The 18,124-nt window shown below is 34.7% G+C and overlaps 1 protein-coding gene across 1 annotated transcript in view; it reads left to right on the top strand.

Moving 5' to 3' along the window:
- LOC120774933 overlaps positions 1 to 18,124 on the top strand; it is a 215,960-nt gene that overhangs the window by 95,086 nt on the left and 102,750 nt on the right. Inside the window, exon 3 of the mRNA XM_040104811.1 lies at positions 7,441 to 7,639. The gene's annotated coding sequence lies outside the window, so the exon portion shown is untranslated. The remainder of the gene's footprint in view (positions 1 to 7,440; positions 7,640 to 18,124) is intronic.

The following is an 18,124-nucleotide window of genomic DNA, read 5'->3' as shown; positions in this document are numbered from 1 at the left end:
TTTCTCGATACTAATGAAGCTTTTGGTGTTGCTCAACGTCGGTTTACACAGCTGTATTAGTTTTGCGAAGATACCAAATACAGACAAAGCGACATAAAGGCAGCTCCTTTTCGTCCTGTCAAAAGCAGCTTTGAAATCGACGAAGATGTGATGTATGTTGATCCACTTTTCACAGGTCTTTTCAAAAGTTGGCGCATGGTGAATATCTGATCAGTTTTTAATTCTCCAGGGCTAAATTCACACCGATAAGGTGCAATCAGTTTGTTGACGGTGGGCTTTAGTCTTTCACACAGTACGCTCGATAGAACCTTGTATGTGATGTTGAGGAGACATATCCCACGGTAGTTGGCGCAGAAAATGGCTTTCCATTTTTTTGGATTTAGCAGAGCACACTTCCGGAGTATGCTCTCGTCCGACCATATTCCACAAAGAAGCACTCGAATACTTCATATCAATTCTTCGCCGCCGTATTTGAATTGCTCGGCCGGCCCTCACAGCTTTGTTGTTCTTCAGACGGGTAATTGCTATTCGAACTTATTCATGATCGGGCAATGGAACGTCCGCTTTATCATCATTGCTTGGGGAATCGGATTCATCATCTCCTGGTGTTATGCTTTCACTGTTGTTCAGCGGATTGGAGAAGTGTTCCCTCCATAATTTTAGTTTGCTCTGGGCATCGGTTACTAGATCACCTCTGGGCGTTCTATAAGAGTATGCTCGGGTCTTGAAACCTACTGTTCGTCGCCGCATTTTTTCATAGTATTTTTGAGCATTACCTCTGTCGGCTAGCTTGTCAAGTAGTTGGTGGAAATTTTAATATTGAATAATAATGCCAATTGATGAAGAAACTACAAAAAAATAAATAACAAAAAAGTCAAATTGATTCATAGTTTAAATTTGAAAAAATTATTCTAAATTAGAAAAAATTGAAATGCGTTGAAAATTTTTTGATATAAAATATTTATTTTTATAAATTATTTTGTTTTATGCTCAAAATTTAATAATGAATCGTTATCACATTTATATATCATTTTTTTATTTAATAAAGTAAACTTTTAGTAAATCCCATTTAAATATTGTTGCGCAAACATTTCAGTTTTTTTTTTAATTCATGCATTTTGTGATAAAAACCCAAGAACCGCCATAAAATGCGCACAGCTCCAGCCAACTGCACTCAATAAATGCAAATGAAGTTATTGACGCGCGAAGCTGTAACGATAATAATCACATTATATTATTTTATTTCACTCCATTTTATTGCATTTTTGCATTTACACATTGTCATACACACACACACACAAACACACACACACACACACACAAATGTGTATTCAGAAAAAACGGCAACAAATTTTATGTCATATTCGCCCAAAAAGTATGAATAACCAATAAATTATACGCGAAAAAATATTTTTGTCTGTTAAAAACATATAAAATATGTAAAAAAAATTATGGAAAAAATGCAAAAAAATGGGGAAGAAGCAATTGAGTTGTCGCGCATAAACATGAGCCCAGCGCGTCATAACAATTTTTGAAATGCGCAGCGGTGACAGTAGACGTGCTAATGCAACCTTGAGTGTGAGTGCTTTGCAAACAAAAAGTGAGCCAGTTTTTAAACGCCAATACTTGCTGGCTTATTTTACAAAACCTTGCGAGCGCACTAATACATACGTACATTTCTATAAATATAAAGTATAGCTAACGTGCACGATGAGTCGCTGGCGACTGCAAGCTATGTATGTCTATATGTCTGTAAGTGTGTGTATGTGCCTGTAGCTACGCCTTTGTTCACGCACCGTTATGCCGAATGTCAAATCAATGCGACACAATACACAAACAAGCACTTTAACGCATACACACACACCGCGGGAAGCCTTGAAGCTTTTTAGATTTTTTCCCAACCTCTATATACACACATATATGTATGTATATATTTAAACGATTTTTCGTTGCTTCCACTCTGCTGATTGCTGATTTGTTACGGCTGCTGCTTTGTTGACCCATAAAAAAGTCGTAAATAAACAATCTTTGACTCGTTGCTAAAAAAAACACTTACTTATATCTAGCCTACAGAGAGCGCGTTGAATAGCAACAACAACAGCAACAACGTGCCAACATGTAAAAATCGCGCCAAATAGAAATCCAAAGGCACACAAATACACATATATATACATGACTAAAAAGCAGCCACTCAATCCCGCATTGGCAGCATTATAATGGGCCACCGCGTGGTATGAGCAACCTTTCAATTTTTTGTTACACGCTCACGCAATCAACTCAAAAATGCATGAGTATGTGTGTTTTTTCAGCTGCGCCACAATAATTTGTTAGCGTGTGTTGTTAAAGCGGGCATAAGCGGCACAGAAAATTGCAACAACAACAAAATAAATATATATATATTTTTGCTATTGAAAAGGAAATAATAAAAAATATTTTGTGCTAGAAAATATCTATAAAAAAGCTGAGAAATAATGCGCACACAGCAGGAAGTGGCCTTAAAAATCGCTGCTTAGTTGCGAAGCGCGGTGGTTTGCTGCAGCGCGTCATTACAATTTGTTACATTGTCGCTAAATAGCGAGATGTGCAAAAATAAAAAAGGATATGTACAATTATGCGCATACACATACATACATATGTACATATATGTATATTGTACAGTTAAAAAATATCATAATAAAAAATAAAAAAATAATATTGAAACAAAAAACTATGAACATGAGAGGACCCTCTCTACCATATTTTTGAAAAAAAAAATTATACTACAAATTTTTAAAAATTAAATTCTTAACAGAAAAAATTTTACTGAACGAATATTTTCAAAAAAGTTATTTTTAAAATGCAATAATATTCACCATAAAAAAAAATAATACAAACTTTATTTCAAAGGAAATATTTTTTTTCTTTATTTATATTTAAACCAAAAAAAATTCTGAAAATAACAAAAAAATTTTATTAATTTATTTTACAAATTTAAAAAAAATAAAATTCTTAACAGCGAAAATTTTACTTAACGAATATTTTCAAAAAACAAAACATTTTTAAAATGCAATAAATATTCTCAATAAAAAAATAATAATAATACTAAATTTATTTGAAAGGAAATATTTGTTTTCTTTATTTAAATTTAAACCAAAAAAATTCTGAAAATAAAAAAAAACTTTTTATTCAAAAATTCGAGACGATAAAAAAATACTGAAAAACTGTAGATACTAAAAATTGGTTTTGAAAAAAAAATTTGAGCCATTTCTTAAATTAATCGTTTAATTTTCCTTCCAATTATTTCTAAGAAAATAAAAAACCTTCAAAAAAATAATTATGGAGAAAGATTTAAAAAAAATGTGAAGATATTTTTACGAAAATAAACAAAAAAATTAGGATATTTATTCAAATACCTGTTTATTTTTTTTCTAATAAAAATATTCAAATCTTTTAAACCACAAATTTTAAAATTTTCATAAATATTTTATTGTAAGCTTTCTTCAATAGATTTTGGAGCAATTTTGTTTTTTTAATTTTTTTCCAACATATTCCGATATCAATTGAAGAAAGCCTACAATATACTAATATTTATTTTCGTTAAAAATATTTTAAAATTTCAACATACATATTTCTTAAGAATATTTTATTTAACGTTGAAATATTTCTAACATAAAAGAAAAGGCTTTCGAAATAGTTTTGGAGCAAGTTTTTCAAAAACAAATTTTTTTTTTTACTTTTCCTTAAAATATTTCTGAAGAATATTTAATTTTTTGTTTATATTTTTTTCTATTTAATTTTTGATTTTTAAACGGTTTCCTAAAATATTTTTGGAAAACGCTTTCTAACAAAATATAAATTTTTTTAATTTTCCTCTAAACGTTTCGTAAAAATTCTTGTGCCAATTTTTTTTTTTATAAAAATGTTTATACTCAAAACAGAAAATTTCAAACCTTTCTTATAAATTCTTTTTATTTCATATTATTTTTTCTTAAAAATTCTTTTTCATTATTTTTGAATAACTAAATGCATGAGCATATGACGCTGATTAAATTATTGGCGTTTATTGGGCCAATCAGGTCTTCCACGGTGGTGCGGTCTCTTTGCCATCGCACACATTCAAAGAAAGTGTGTTCAGCGTCGTCTTCTGTCGCGTCGTTGTATAGGCATGACGGCTCTTCGACTTTTTCCCTTCTGTGGAGGTACTTTTTGAAGTACATATCGGTGCCCGGATAACAGCCGAGTTGTGTAAAAGTTCCTTCGAGTTTATACATAAGTTTAGGTCTTTTATTAGTCTGGTCGTCCATCTGCCGCGACTTTCATTCTCCCATCTTCGTTACTATGCGGGTATCGTGTATTTTTTTAATCGTTCAATTGCGCTCTAATTGCTTTCGGATGTTTTCTTTGGTTCCCACAGCTTTTTCCTTTTGTATGCCAGAAGCAATGGGGGCATTACCGCTTATAACCAATATTGCATCGCCTGATACTGTTCGGTAGGCTGATGAAAATTCTAAGGTGCATTCGAACCACGACCTTATCCGTTTTTTTTTTTTTAAGCAGATCTGACCAGATCTCAGCTTCGTATAATTGGACTCTGATTGTCGTCGACATTAGGAGCTTTCTCTTTTCTTAGCTGGACTGTGCTATATTGGCCATTCGCCTGCTAAGTTGGAAGGTGATTTTCGCTGTCTTTCTGCGTTTTGCTGGATTTGTATCCAGAAGGTTAGTCTGGGGTCCTGGGGTTTTAAAGGTATTTTCGAGAGCACCGATCATATCCACCTATCTATCTGAAGACATTCTGGGCATACTATTTTTTTTAATATTTGCTGAAATAGCTTTCAAGTTTGCTATTCAGGTATCCAAACTGTCCTACTGCCCTAGATCTAGTTTCAGCCATGAAAATTGCACTTTTGAATGTAGGATGTATGTATATGGGAATGTGCTTATATACTCAAGTACTATTTATGATATTATTTAAGTATACACACAATATAAGCGTCATGGACCAACCTACGTGCGTCTACGTGGATTATTTGGGATTATGTCAGCTCGTACAAGACGCAAAGTGGCACTTTGACAGTAATTCCTTTTGTATATATAAATATAATATATAAAAGTGTGTGTGTGTGTATGTGAAGGGCTGCAACATACTCAAAAATCCAACCACAGCAGCGTATATATAGTACAGATATACTCAACCATAAGTTTACCGTTATATGCACGCATACTTTTGCACTTTTATTTAACCGTTTCTGTGCTACATTCTTCATATATCTGTGTACAACTCTATATAATATACATATATACTTATATATAACCATATAAATGTATGCTTGTTTGCATATATTTTTCTCAACTCCGCCATAATATTTTCACCGCTGAGCCACAACGCATTAAGTCTGTCTATTTTAATATTAGACACATTGTTATTTGTATACTTTTAGGCGCATAAACGGGCATTAAATCTTTCGCCTTACTTTGCAAACACTTGACAGCTGACAACTCACGCTTAGCTACCTACTACGGCAATAAACGGCAGTTGAGGAATTTCATATATTAAATTATAGCTTTAAACTTCAGAAAGTGCTGCATACCTTTAGGCGCTGTATAATAAAAAAAGGGTTTTGGCAGTTTTTCATATGTGAAACACATACTTTGCTTGACAGCGCTGTTTTTGAATGTGACACTGATTGCCTTTTATAATATCAAGTGTTCAGTTATAACTTTTTGTGGTGTTGAAAGCACTCATTAAGGTATTATTTCAGGGTTTAAATATACCGTTTAGGAATGTTGATTATTAAGAAGCTGATGTTACTAGCCGCATTGCGTTTTTTATGGGTTGAACCGTTAACCCTAGCTGTGTTTGGTGTTGAAAAGTACGGCTATTTGGCGTCATTTGTGTGTTTATTATAATTCATTATGCACAAGGAAAATTCCAAAAATTATGCAAATCGGTTGACAATAAATTGTAGTTTCCATACAAACGATTGTTCAAATATGCAGAATTGTGCTATAACTTACTAAATTAGCGAGTTATAAATCTAAAATCTATTGTTTTATTGTTGTATACTTAAAAAAGTCGTCAAAAATTTTTGAAATCGGTTTACAATTGCATATAGCTGCCATACAACCGATTTTTCAAATAAGCAGAATTGTGCTATAATTCGCTAGGTTTTAGAGATAACCACATAAAATTTTATGAACTACTATTTTATTATATGCATAATGTAAACACCAAAAGTCATTGAAATCAATTGACTGCAACATATAGCTGTCATTCAACTGATTGTTCAGATATGTTATTTTTTGCCCTAAATCCTTCAGAAAATGAGCAAAGCAACGCCAAATTTCGTCAAATTGTTGCTTAACTCACATACAATGTCGAGCTGAAAATCAGCAAGGTTGAGCAACTTAAACAAATTGCTACCATATAATAGAAAAAAAATATTTTCAGTAGCGGCGCTGAAAAGTATGCTACAAAAATTGCAGAAATTTAGAAATTTTAATTTTAAAATTATATTTTAGTGTTATATCAATACTTTTTGAAGAGAATCATTTTTCAGTGGTGAATTATTTTTGTCGAGGCGCCCAAAAGTAAGCTACGAAAATTGCATTATTTTTCACTTTTTAATTCAGCAACTATTTTTTACTATCATTTCAATATTTTTTGTTCAATATTCAATAGACAAGTTGTTTCAGTGGCGGCGCTCAAAAGTATACTACAAATATTGCATTCTTTCTTAATTTTTTGTTCAGAAACCATATACTACTATTATTTTTTGTTCAATATTCTTTGTGCAATTATTGAATACTATATTTTTTCCAACTTTTTAATTACATAATAATTTTCAATTCAATAGCAAAGTATTTTTGTTGAGGCGCCCAAAAGTATGCTACAAAAATTTCATTATTTTTCAATTTTAATACAGAAACTATATATTACTATTATTCCAATATTTCTTGTTCAATATTCAATAGACAAGTTGTTTTAGTGGCGGCGCTCAAAAGTATGCTACAAAATTTTCTTTCTTTAATTTTCATTCAGAAACAATTTTTGGACTCTTATTTTTTGTTCAATATTGTTTTTGCAATTATTTAATACTATAGTTTTGCAAACTTTTCAATTACACAATCATTTTCAATTCAATAGCACAGTATTTTTGTTGAGGCGCCCAAAAGTATGCTACAAAAATTGCATTATTTTTCAATTTTCATATAGCAACTATCTATCTATAATTTTAATATTTTTTGTTCAATATTTTTTATGCAATTATATAATCCGATATTTTTTCAAACTTTTCAATTACATAATAATTCATTTTCTCGACAATTCAATTACTCATCGAAAGATAATTAACTTTTCCTTAGCAAATCAAAACTAAACAAAGCGAATTTAATCACAACATTCTAAGCGATTTGCTATGCATGCATTTTCATTTTCATCTTTCTATGAATTCATTACAGCTCGCAGCCAAACGCGCGCGATTTCAATACGAAAGTAAAAGAAATCCAACAGCTGTGGGAAAATCAGCGCAACGAATTCATATCAAACTTTGAACAGAGTATTTAGTGGAGCAAAAGCAACGAAGGAGTGCGCAGCAAAGCAGCACAAAAATACGGATAAAACAACAATAACACACAGCAGCAAAAGCAGCAGTTGCAGGTGAGTACCAAGCAAAACTGCTATAAAATGCAAAAACAAAAAGTAGTAATAATATTGTATGGCAACTTCATGCAAGTCCGATATTTTTCAATCTTGCTTTCTGGGTTTATGCTGCTGCTGATTTCATATGCAATCTTTTCGATTTGCGATATTTCTTGCAATCCATTTCTACACTGCAATTTTAATACACTTAGAGTGTTGCCAAAGGCAATAAAAATGCAAGCAACGCTTGGCTGGACCAAATGCCAGCTGTGTGTATGTGTGTGTAGTGGTGAGCAGTAATAACTAAGCAGCTGCAGCAGAAATTATGCAGCAACGAAAAGGTTATAGGGCACAAATACACGCAAACTCACTCAAACACACACATACATACGCATCCATAAATAAAAAGGGCATGCATACCAAGTAAGCGCACACACACATATGCAATGCTCAGCGAGAAAAATTGTAAAAAATAAAAACAGCGCAGTAAAAAGCAAATGAATGACTGCGCCAACGAATTATGTCGAGCAATATAAAACAAAGCATATTTTTAGGTGCAGCTGCAGCTGCCACCAGACTTATGCTGGCCGCATGGCCAAATGATTGCAAGCTGGTAAGCACAGACATACTTACATGCATAGAGAAATATAAAGTTTCCAATGCGCACACATGTATGTATGTATATATATGAATGTGTTTACATACACATACATACATACACATGTTCTTGCCTTATTCTAGCTTCGTTTAGTTTAGTTAGCAATAAACCAATATTGGCCATGCATTGCTTGTCAGCATTAGCCATTTGCGGTACGTGTGTGTTCGCCGAATTTGGCTTGCAACCAGCTAAAGTTCGCTGAAATATATGAAAAATATGGCAGCATCAGCTAATGTAAAATGCAAGCGCAGCTCAGCTGTGCTGCTGTGGCAGAATTATTGCCAACAAAGCGCGCATAAAATATGTGACGACAAAAATTGTTCACATATTTTTTAATAAATATTTACCGTTAATACTTTTTCATGCAACATACTGGTTTTATAGCGACTTAAAATATGTTTTTTTTTTTTTTAACTTTTTTGGTATATTTATACTATTTTTTTGAAAAGTTCGCTTCTAAACATTTTAAAATTTAGTTTTGAAATATTTAATTTCATCAGCATAAAGTTGTCTTATAGATCCAAAAAACTATTTTTTAATACTATGAGCAAAAAATAGTAAGACTTTGTTCACAATATTAAAAATCTTATTTTATTCTAGAAAAATCTAAGTCGTCTTCCTCAAAGTGATCGCCTTTAGTACTGTTCAAGTAACCCAACACAATACATACTTGTGTCAACGTTTTTTCAATCCTCAAAACAGTTGTTAAAGTCAATTTCCGTAACAGTCTTCAACGCGCGTAGCGTCTCACGTTTAATGTCCTCAATTGACTCAAAACGGTTTTCCCGGAGCAGTTTTTTGAATTTGCGAAGTTGCAAGAAGCTCAATCAGGCCAATACGGTGGTTGCAGCTCTCGAAGTATCAATACAGTATGCGATGGTGCATTATCTTGCGGCAAAAACCAAGAATTTTCGGCCCATATTCCGGCCTCTTTTTGCAAATAGCTTCGCGCAAACGACGCATAGAACTTTAGTAGTATTCTTTGTTGACAGTTTGGCCGTTCGGAAGGATTTCAGAGTGCACCAAACCTCGTTAGTCGAAGAAAACTGTCAACATAATCTTGATTTAGACCTGCTTTGACGTGGCTTTTACGCCTTTGGCTCACCTTTACCACAATATTCGGCCACTTGATCGTCTGTTTCTGGGTCGTAACCATAGATCCAAAACTCATCGCCAGTAATAATATGCTTTATGACAAACTGGTAGTCGGAATGCATGGTTTTACATTCGTTAACGTGACGCTGTTTTTCGAAAAAAATTAGTGATTTTCTTAGGCCCAAATGATCTTTCAAAATGGTTTTCACTGATCCTTCTGATATTCCAACGATCTCTGACCGTTAATCGTCGAGTCCCAAGCACCAATTCCTTAATTTTATTGACGTATTAATCTTCAGTTGATGTCGATGGCCGTCCTGGACTTTGAAGGCCTTGACGAATCTTCAACCCTCAGTAGACAGATTCGGGTTGCAGTCCCCTTGCCCTTGGTCGGGATGGAATATTCAACCGGTAAACCTACTCAACCTTGGTTATTACGACCTTATATAGCTAGACCGATCGCTCATCATCATCTGTCATCTTCATTGGGTCCGATGACGGACCTGGATTGCTTAATAGCACGTCCAGAAGAAGAAGAAGAAGAGTGTAGAGACATACCTCCCCTTGGTTTAAATAAGGCTATCTTATTTCGGGTCGCATGACTTGATCCAGCTCCTCATAATCTGCATGCTCAATAGCTGCAATGACCAACCAGTTAAGAGGTTAGATTTTAAGTAAATACCTCCCAACTACAATAGAGGCGAACTGTTACCAATTCGGCCCTGCTTTGCTGGTGATACTGAGGTATATTACCAGTCTACACCCACGGAAAAGTTCAGCGGGGAATTTTTAACAATTTGTTTTGTTTTTTTTTTTTTTGTAATGATAAGTTGTAAACCAATTTTATTTTTTATGCCACTTTCCATACATTAAAAATATGTTTTTTTTATTTAAACTTGTAATATCCACATACTTTCCAGCATTTTTATCATAAATATTTTTCCTTCCACTCAAATCACTTTTTACCGCATATTTTCCACTGCCACACTTCACAATCTTCAAAAGAAATAAAAACATCAAAATAAAAAATCCAAAAAACTAAAATCGTTTTTTCCATTAACCCGATAGCTGCGAATTCCCGACGAAAAGCCTTTTTCATACACTTTATTGGTGGCAATAAAGTTTGATTGCATATTTTTTGGCGCTTAAGCGCAACGGGGAATATCCGTATACATTCAGCGTTTTTCAATATTTCTTTCTTACTTTTTTACGCTTCCACTGCTGCCGCTCGCTTGCGTTTTTTTGTATCGTTCAAAATGTTAATGTCAAAAATTTACTAAAAGTGAATTTATTACGCACATAATGGACGTGTAGTGCGCTGCGGCGCCGCAAATAGGCGCTACAGTGTAGCATACTTTTAGGAGTGAACGGTAAATTCTACAGTTTAGCGTTAATTTTAATGTTGAAGGGGTTTTTAACAATGATTTGATATTGAAAGTGCTTTGAGCACGCGGAAAATACAACTTCTGTTTGATATTTTTTACGGCAGCTTTCGAAAATACTCGCTTGGCTGTCAGGTCTTGTTAATGCAAAAATATGCTTGTGAATACGCGAAGAAAACTTTTCTAAATCATCTGGACTTTCAAAAATACTAGAGTCCCTCTGTTTATGAGATATTGCTCTAAAATTTAGCATACACCTTTTGTCCCAAAGAAACTTATCATTTTTCGGAATCCCCGATATCGGAACACTGTAGAATGTAATGTTTTATATGGCAAACGTTTATGTTTCACAAAATATTTTCACGAAATTTGGCAGAAATATATTATGAAAAGCATCGCTGTAATCACAGTAAAAATTGTTCAGATCGGTCTACTATATCATACAGCTGCCAAGCAAACTGAACGATCAAAATAAAGTTCTTGTATGAAAAGCTTTTTAAGTTGACGAGATATTCTCACGAAATTTGGCATGAATTATTGCTCAAGACAAAGCCACAAAATTTCAAGGAATTTTCCATATCGGACTACTATATCATATAGCTGCCAAGCAAACTAAACGGTCAAAATAAAGTTCTTATATGGAAAATTTTTCAAGTTGTCGAGATATTTTCACGAAATTTGGCATGGACTATTCTCCAAGAAAACTCAAAAATATTTCAAGGAATTTTCCAAATCGGACTACTATATCATATAGCTGCCAAGCAAACTGAACGATCAAAAGAAAGTTCTTGCATGGAAAACTTTTTAAGTCGACGAGATATTTTCACAAAATTTGGCATGGATTATTCTCGAAGAAAACTCAAAAATATTTCAAGGAATTTTGCAAATCGGATCACTATATCCTATGGCTGCCATACAAGCTGAACGATCAAAATAAAGTTCTTGTATGAAAAGCTTTTTAAGTTGATGATATATCTTCACGAAACTTGGTACGCTTTCTTGTCTAAGTATATTCAGTGATATCCGAAAAAATTTTCCATATCGGACTACTATATCATATGGCTAACATACAAACTGAACGTTCAAAACCAAGCATTAGTATGAAAACTTCTTTATTTGTGGTACCTTATGCCAGCTACGGTGTACTTTTTTTTTAATTTCATGTAGTTTTACCAACTCAACCACCCGGTCTTTAGTTCGCGTTCATCAAACAATTCCATTGCATGAAATATAACGCCGTACACATAATCCCTTCCCCCTTTATGAAAAACTATCAAAAAAAAGAAGAAAACACTGCCATAGAAGGCAGAGAACAACAGCAAAAACAGGTCAAACCGCAGACAAAGGAAACACGCTTTTTAGCAACTTTGGCAGCTGTGAAAAAGCGTAAAGCCAAGAGCGAAATATGAGCAGCACGTATGGCTACTCTTACCTATACATACATATACATTTAAGTGCGCTTGTGTATGTGCAATATGTGTGCCTCTATCTGCCTAATGCAACCCAAGGGAGTTATATATTTGCTTTAGCAATTTCCTAAATCCCTCACTTAGTTACTTTGGTGCAATCAAACTCAACGCGCGCAGCATTACTTTGAGAGCGGCGAACAATTTTCGAGAAAAAGGCAACAATTTAGCAAGTGTGGCAAGCCAACCGGGCGCTGCCAGCATGTGTAGCATGTACATGTATTCGTACATATGTGTAATCATATGAGTGTGTGCATATTTGTTTGTATATGTGTACATATGTGTCTGTGTGCACTTTCTAATATTATTGTTGCCCCACAAAGGCGTACAATCGCCGGCCACCAAATTTTTATTCGACACCAGCAGCAATTTCTTTCGATTTTCCTTTATTTTTTCCTTCTTTTTTGTGCAATGGAAACTTTTGTACTTTCCGAGTAGCTGAAAAAATGGCGGAATTGCGCAGACCACCGCACGTTAGCCTCATATATTAGTTAATCCTTTGCACCCGCGGTCATGCCAAGTTGTAGCAAAGGCCTGGTCGAGTTGTAAAAAGCAGCACACACACACACAAATACATCTACTTACACACACACAGAGATGGGTTTTCACAATACCGTTACGTGTATTGAGGCCAAAAACTTGTTGTCTTTCCAACTGCTGCGCCAAAAACAAAGGAAGCAGCACCTAAAAAAAAACAAATATAAATTTCTCTTTGGCAAGCGCGCAGTGGCAGGCACTGTACTTGCAATAGCGCTACTGCCAGCCAACAAATTGAACTGCCACCAACAACGCCAATACCGTTATAAACATAACATGGCAGCGCGCACTCTTTCCTTTTTGGCAATCCACTAGCCTGCAGTCCACAACCCGTATGTGCCGACACACACACACACACAATAATAGATGCTCGCATGCAGCGCCTTTGCTTAACCCTTGCACTCTGTAAATTTGCCGAAATTGCTACCAGATTGTTGTGGAAATGAAAAATAAATGCCATTAATCTCTTGCCATTTATTTGAATGCTCCGTTGAACCGCTAATTGTCATGCACTTGTGAGTTGGCTGCCAATACCTTAGACGCATGTATAAGGAAATATATGCGTTTCTCCAAACTATTTACTTATGGCGCTTACTTAAGGGTGTTATTGCGACTTATGCGTCTAGAAGATGACATTTTGAAGAAATATGTAGAACCAAGACGACAAAGTCAAAGTAGTACACAGTTGATTGTATCAAATGGCCTGAGAACCGGCGAAAATATTCAAATATTAATTTCTTTCATTCATAAATGAGTACAATGGCTTATTATTGATATTTTTGAAACTACTATAGTTTCAGGGATAGCTGGCAGTGAACAAAACTTAGCCCGTTCTATATGGTTTCTCCTTATATACCAAAGACACCTTCATCTTAACAACGTTACGAGATCGAACTTTCCATTTACTTCTGACTTGCGTTTCCTACATTCAGCAGTGGATCCTGAATTTCCTTTATTTCTTTTTCCTTCCTACGAATTTCTACCTTCCAATATATTTTTGTACACTGAACAGGGTATATTAAGTTTGCAACGATGTTTGTAACACTCAAAAAGAAGCGTCAGAGATCCTACAATGTTTATGCTGAAATGCTGCTCATATATCGTACCATATAGTATATACATGGATGCTTGTATCGAAAAATGTTCAAATTTACGAGATAACTTCACGAAATCTCCGAAGAAATTTTTTAGATCGTTTACGGCGTGTACACAGCTGCTATATAGGCTAACCGATCAAAGTTCTGGTAAGAAGTTAACATTTTTTGTCATTAATATTGATGTTACTTCGTAAATGTTTCTGAGTTTGAATTATTTTTGTGCTAAAATCGTGGATTCGACACTGTCTTCATTATTTTTATTCTGTGCCATCTAGTCTGGTTTCATACCGATTTCTATTCTATTCATCTAGTCGGGTTTCATACCAATTAGTTTAGTTTCATACCAAAATTTTCAGAGTTCAGAAAGGAAAACTTAGTTATTTACTTGAGAAATTTCAAGGGAAATATATATATATGATGTATCTCCAACAACGAAGAATGCTGGAAGATAATGATTTCAAAAGATGTTGATTTTACAGCCCTTTTGTAACATCAGGCTACCCTTTTTTACTAGAACGGTGATATACAAGTTATTCCTCACTCGTTGAGTGAATAGGCGACGATAGCTTCGGTTATGCGTAGTTATAAGCTGTAGACAATTTGCAGCTCACATTGTTTTCCGCAAAAGAGAAACTACCTCTCCCATTAAAAGAGCTTTGGGGAGCCATACCAGTGTGACAGTTTCAAAAAAAATTTTTTTTTGCTTTTTTTCGATAGTTTATGTTTTTAAAAATATCTTGTGAAATTGGCAAGACCGTTTCTTGATTAATTTTTGGATGGCGGCGTTCTAAAAAGCGACCGCTCGGAGGTAGAAACATATATAAGAGAAACTTTAAACGCGTTTTTCTCGAAATAACATTTTTCAAAATTGCTGACATCATAACTCAATGACAAATTAACCGATCGGCTTCAAATTAAAACTGAGTATAGTTTGCTATACAATGACCTACGCTCTTTTTGATTGGTTGAAAATTGTCAATTTCGCTTTAAAAAAAATGACCATTTTTTACTTAAATAAAAACGAAATTTTTTTCAAAATTACGCCATTTTGTTAATTTTTAAAATTTTTCAAAGATCGTAGTTAATTGTATAGGAAATATATTGAAGTTTAATAAACTTTTTGAATTTTTTTGTTTCAGCTACTTATTTGGTCAGAATCATGCCAGCAGTTGGGGTACTTTTTTTTTTTGGCACCTTCGAAGATAGCAAATAACTCCGTTATTTTTCAATATTTTTATAAAAAAATAAATCTTAAAATATAGCTGAAGGTATACTTTATAACGTCCAAAGAAGTTCAAAACATCGAGTCGAAAATCGCCTACTTTTTCATGCGTTACACTGGTATAGCCCCTTAAACACCAGTAAACTTCACCATTCAGACGGTTCTGATCACAACTCGTTGCTTGCCGATTTTTTTTTCTTTCTTTTCTTAAAGTCCTTGCCCCTGTATTCGCTACTTATTGATTAACGGCCAAATAAAGGAGATCTTTTCTATCCGGGTTCCTATGTGACAAGTAGAATGAAAGAGTTCATTACAAGCAGTAACGACGTCTTAGTTAATAAATACTTTGAGTGGAAATGGACATAACTCTTTACCACCGTACTTCGTTGTATCCTTTTTAATATGGTACATCTCTCTTAAATGTATACAGAAAGGATTCGACAAAGATCTCTTAGTCTCTCAGCTGCAATTGACTTAATGGAATATTACCAATATACAAGTATTTCTCTATTTTTCCCAGTAGTTGTCCTGTCACCAAGATATTTTCAAGACTTATGTAATATTTTCCAAATATTTATGATAAACGCATTCTTTGGCCATTCCAAAACAAACATTCGGATCCATTCAGTTAACATACTTGGAACCGACTGTGTCTTAGAACAGATTGCTTGTTATCACTATTTTCTTTGAAAGACCTTGGGACCGTGTCGTTAAAGTACACAAGTTTTTATTTCTGTAATGTGAAGACAGAGAGAAGGCAGGTCAGTCGATCTATCTTCGAACTGTATGCTCAAAGTTAGTCAAGGAGTGTCTTCATCATCATACTCCCGGCTAGCACTGAAGCAATGGGCCTCGCGTGCGCTTAGCAGGCGTTGATCGACGACCAACTTTGTGACTGTAAGATCTTATTGATTTAGAGTAGACGATCCGAGATCTATGAACTATAGTACTTGCGCTTACCAAAGTTCATCTTGCCGCAGTCGTAGGGGTATGACTAGAAATCTTGTCAGACGCTAGTGATCAAAGTTGTATGTAGAAGGGTAAAATGGAAACATCCAGACACTTTCTCCTCCATGAAACATATTACCAGTCTTACTTCCGCGAACCAGAAGACATAGTCGAAGAAACATAAGACGTCTCAACAAAATTGTGATAGGATCAAAGCTATTTGTCGATTTGTAAGAGTGTTATAGTCAATTATATAGAAATTTGAGGCCCAACAACAGGCGTCGTTCTAAGCTGTCCAAGTCAGAGCTCTGTTAAGATAGACCTGTTTACATAACATAACCTTCTTCTTTAATGGCGTAGACAGCGGTAAAAGCCGCCTAACCTACTTCTCAGCTATATCTGATTGCCTACACTTTCGAAGTCATGTATGTCAACGGCCAAACTGCTGGCGGTTTTTTGATCGCCGAAAACAGAACGTATTGTCATGTTGGTGAAAAAATGGCGGAAGTTTTACCGTCATTTCTAACGTCGCTCTCATCCTCAGCTCGGCGGTATTGATACCAAAGCGGACTCTAGCTTATGCGGATCTCCTGATATAAAAGGAAGACTTTCTAATGACCCTAATCGCGTACTATTGCCTCAACAGCCTTTTGAAAGAAAATTTCAAGTAATCCGCAATATTAAACCGAAGTCTTGCTCTTGTATTCTTTCAATCATTTCATTACTCCATCAAAACATGCTTCGCTTTGGTTTTCTTTGAAATTTGATCTAGCCTCCAGCGACTCTGATTGCATTCTTCCATTCTTTATTATTTATGTATAAATATATTTTGCTTTAATTCCACTGTCACAACTAAATCTTCATTATATGTGACATTTACGCCACTGAGTTCGACAATATTTCTTTCAACCGTCATTAAAGTGAGCGTCATAAAAAGCATACCACTCGCTTAAGCAGCTCAAATTACACACGAGAGACCGCCTGACTGGTTACGTCTCATATTTTGCTCATCAATTACAGGCAGGAGTTAGAATTTTGCTTTTATTTTTAACTTAAGCGCTGGAACGCGGTACCAACTCATGTGGGATATATATAAATATCTAATATTCAATATGTTTTTATGTGTGCCTGTACATATATTTATATATAGATAGGTTTAAAACTTTAAATATGTGTGTGAGTTTGAATTATATTATCTATGTGTATATGTGTTGGCAACGAAAATTGCAATTGCATATTGCGCTCTACAACCACAATGTCAGCAATTTATCATTTTTCAACACAGCAATATTGATGTCACACACACGTATACATACAAACGCTCACTTGCATATAAATTGCTGCACTGTGTTAGCTAGATAAGATATACATTTATATTGCCATACCCAGCAGCTGTAGCATAACTTAAGGCGCATTGAGATATAATCCTCCAACATACATACACACACACATATGACATTGTAACAGTTTGTGTATACGTATGCGGTGATTAAGGTTACTCATCTGCAATACGCTTACCATTCGCTTCACTCATTCGTTTTAACGCTTATACACCTCGCGCCTTAAATACCAACACATGCGCTGAATGTAAAAGTGCAGCTTAACGGTAATACCACACAGTTGTGTGGCACACATACACATAAGCATTTGTGATCTGCTAAAGAAAGTTGCGCAGCACAGCGCGGCGACGCATGGAGTCAGCTAGAAATCGCTCCCTTGCGCCTAGCAGACAGAATAAAAACTGTGTGTGCAAAATTGTAACTCATTTAAAATGCCTTTTTCGACCAGTTAAGGATGCGAAAAAAATCAGAAAAAGCAGCGTGTAAAGTTTTTCGTAAGGAAAAATGTAAGAAAGTTGCTCGGCAGCAGTATCAGTCAGCCGGCAGGCATTTGTATGTATGTAATAAAGGACGTGGCTCGTCACTCGCAGCTGGCTGCCAACAGTTAGGTTGTTTATAGTTGTAGATGTGCGAGTGTGTGTGTGTGTGTGGTAATGGTAGTGAGCAGTGAATGAGTGAAATCAGCAATGAAAAATCGTAAAATGAGCTCAAGTTCATTAAAAATGCATTCATCTACGAGCATGTGTGGCAGTTGTGTA

Source organism: Bactrocera tryoni, chromosome 4 (assembly GCF_016617805.1).
Source record: "Bactrocera tryoni isolate S06 chromosome 4, CSIRO_BtryS06_freeze2, whole genome shotgun sequence".
Classification (NCBI taxonomy): Eukaryota; Metazoa; Arthropoda; class Insecta; order Diptera; family Tephritidae; genus Bactrocera; species Bactrocera tryoni.
The sequence above is the reverse complement of the archived record's forward strand: the minus strand, read 5'-3'. Positions and strand labels throughout refer to the sequence as shown.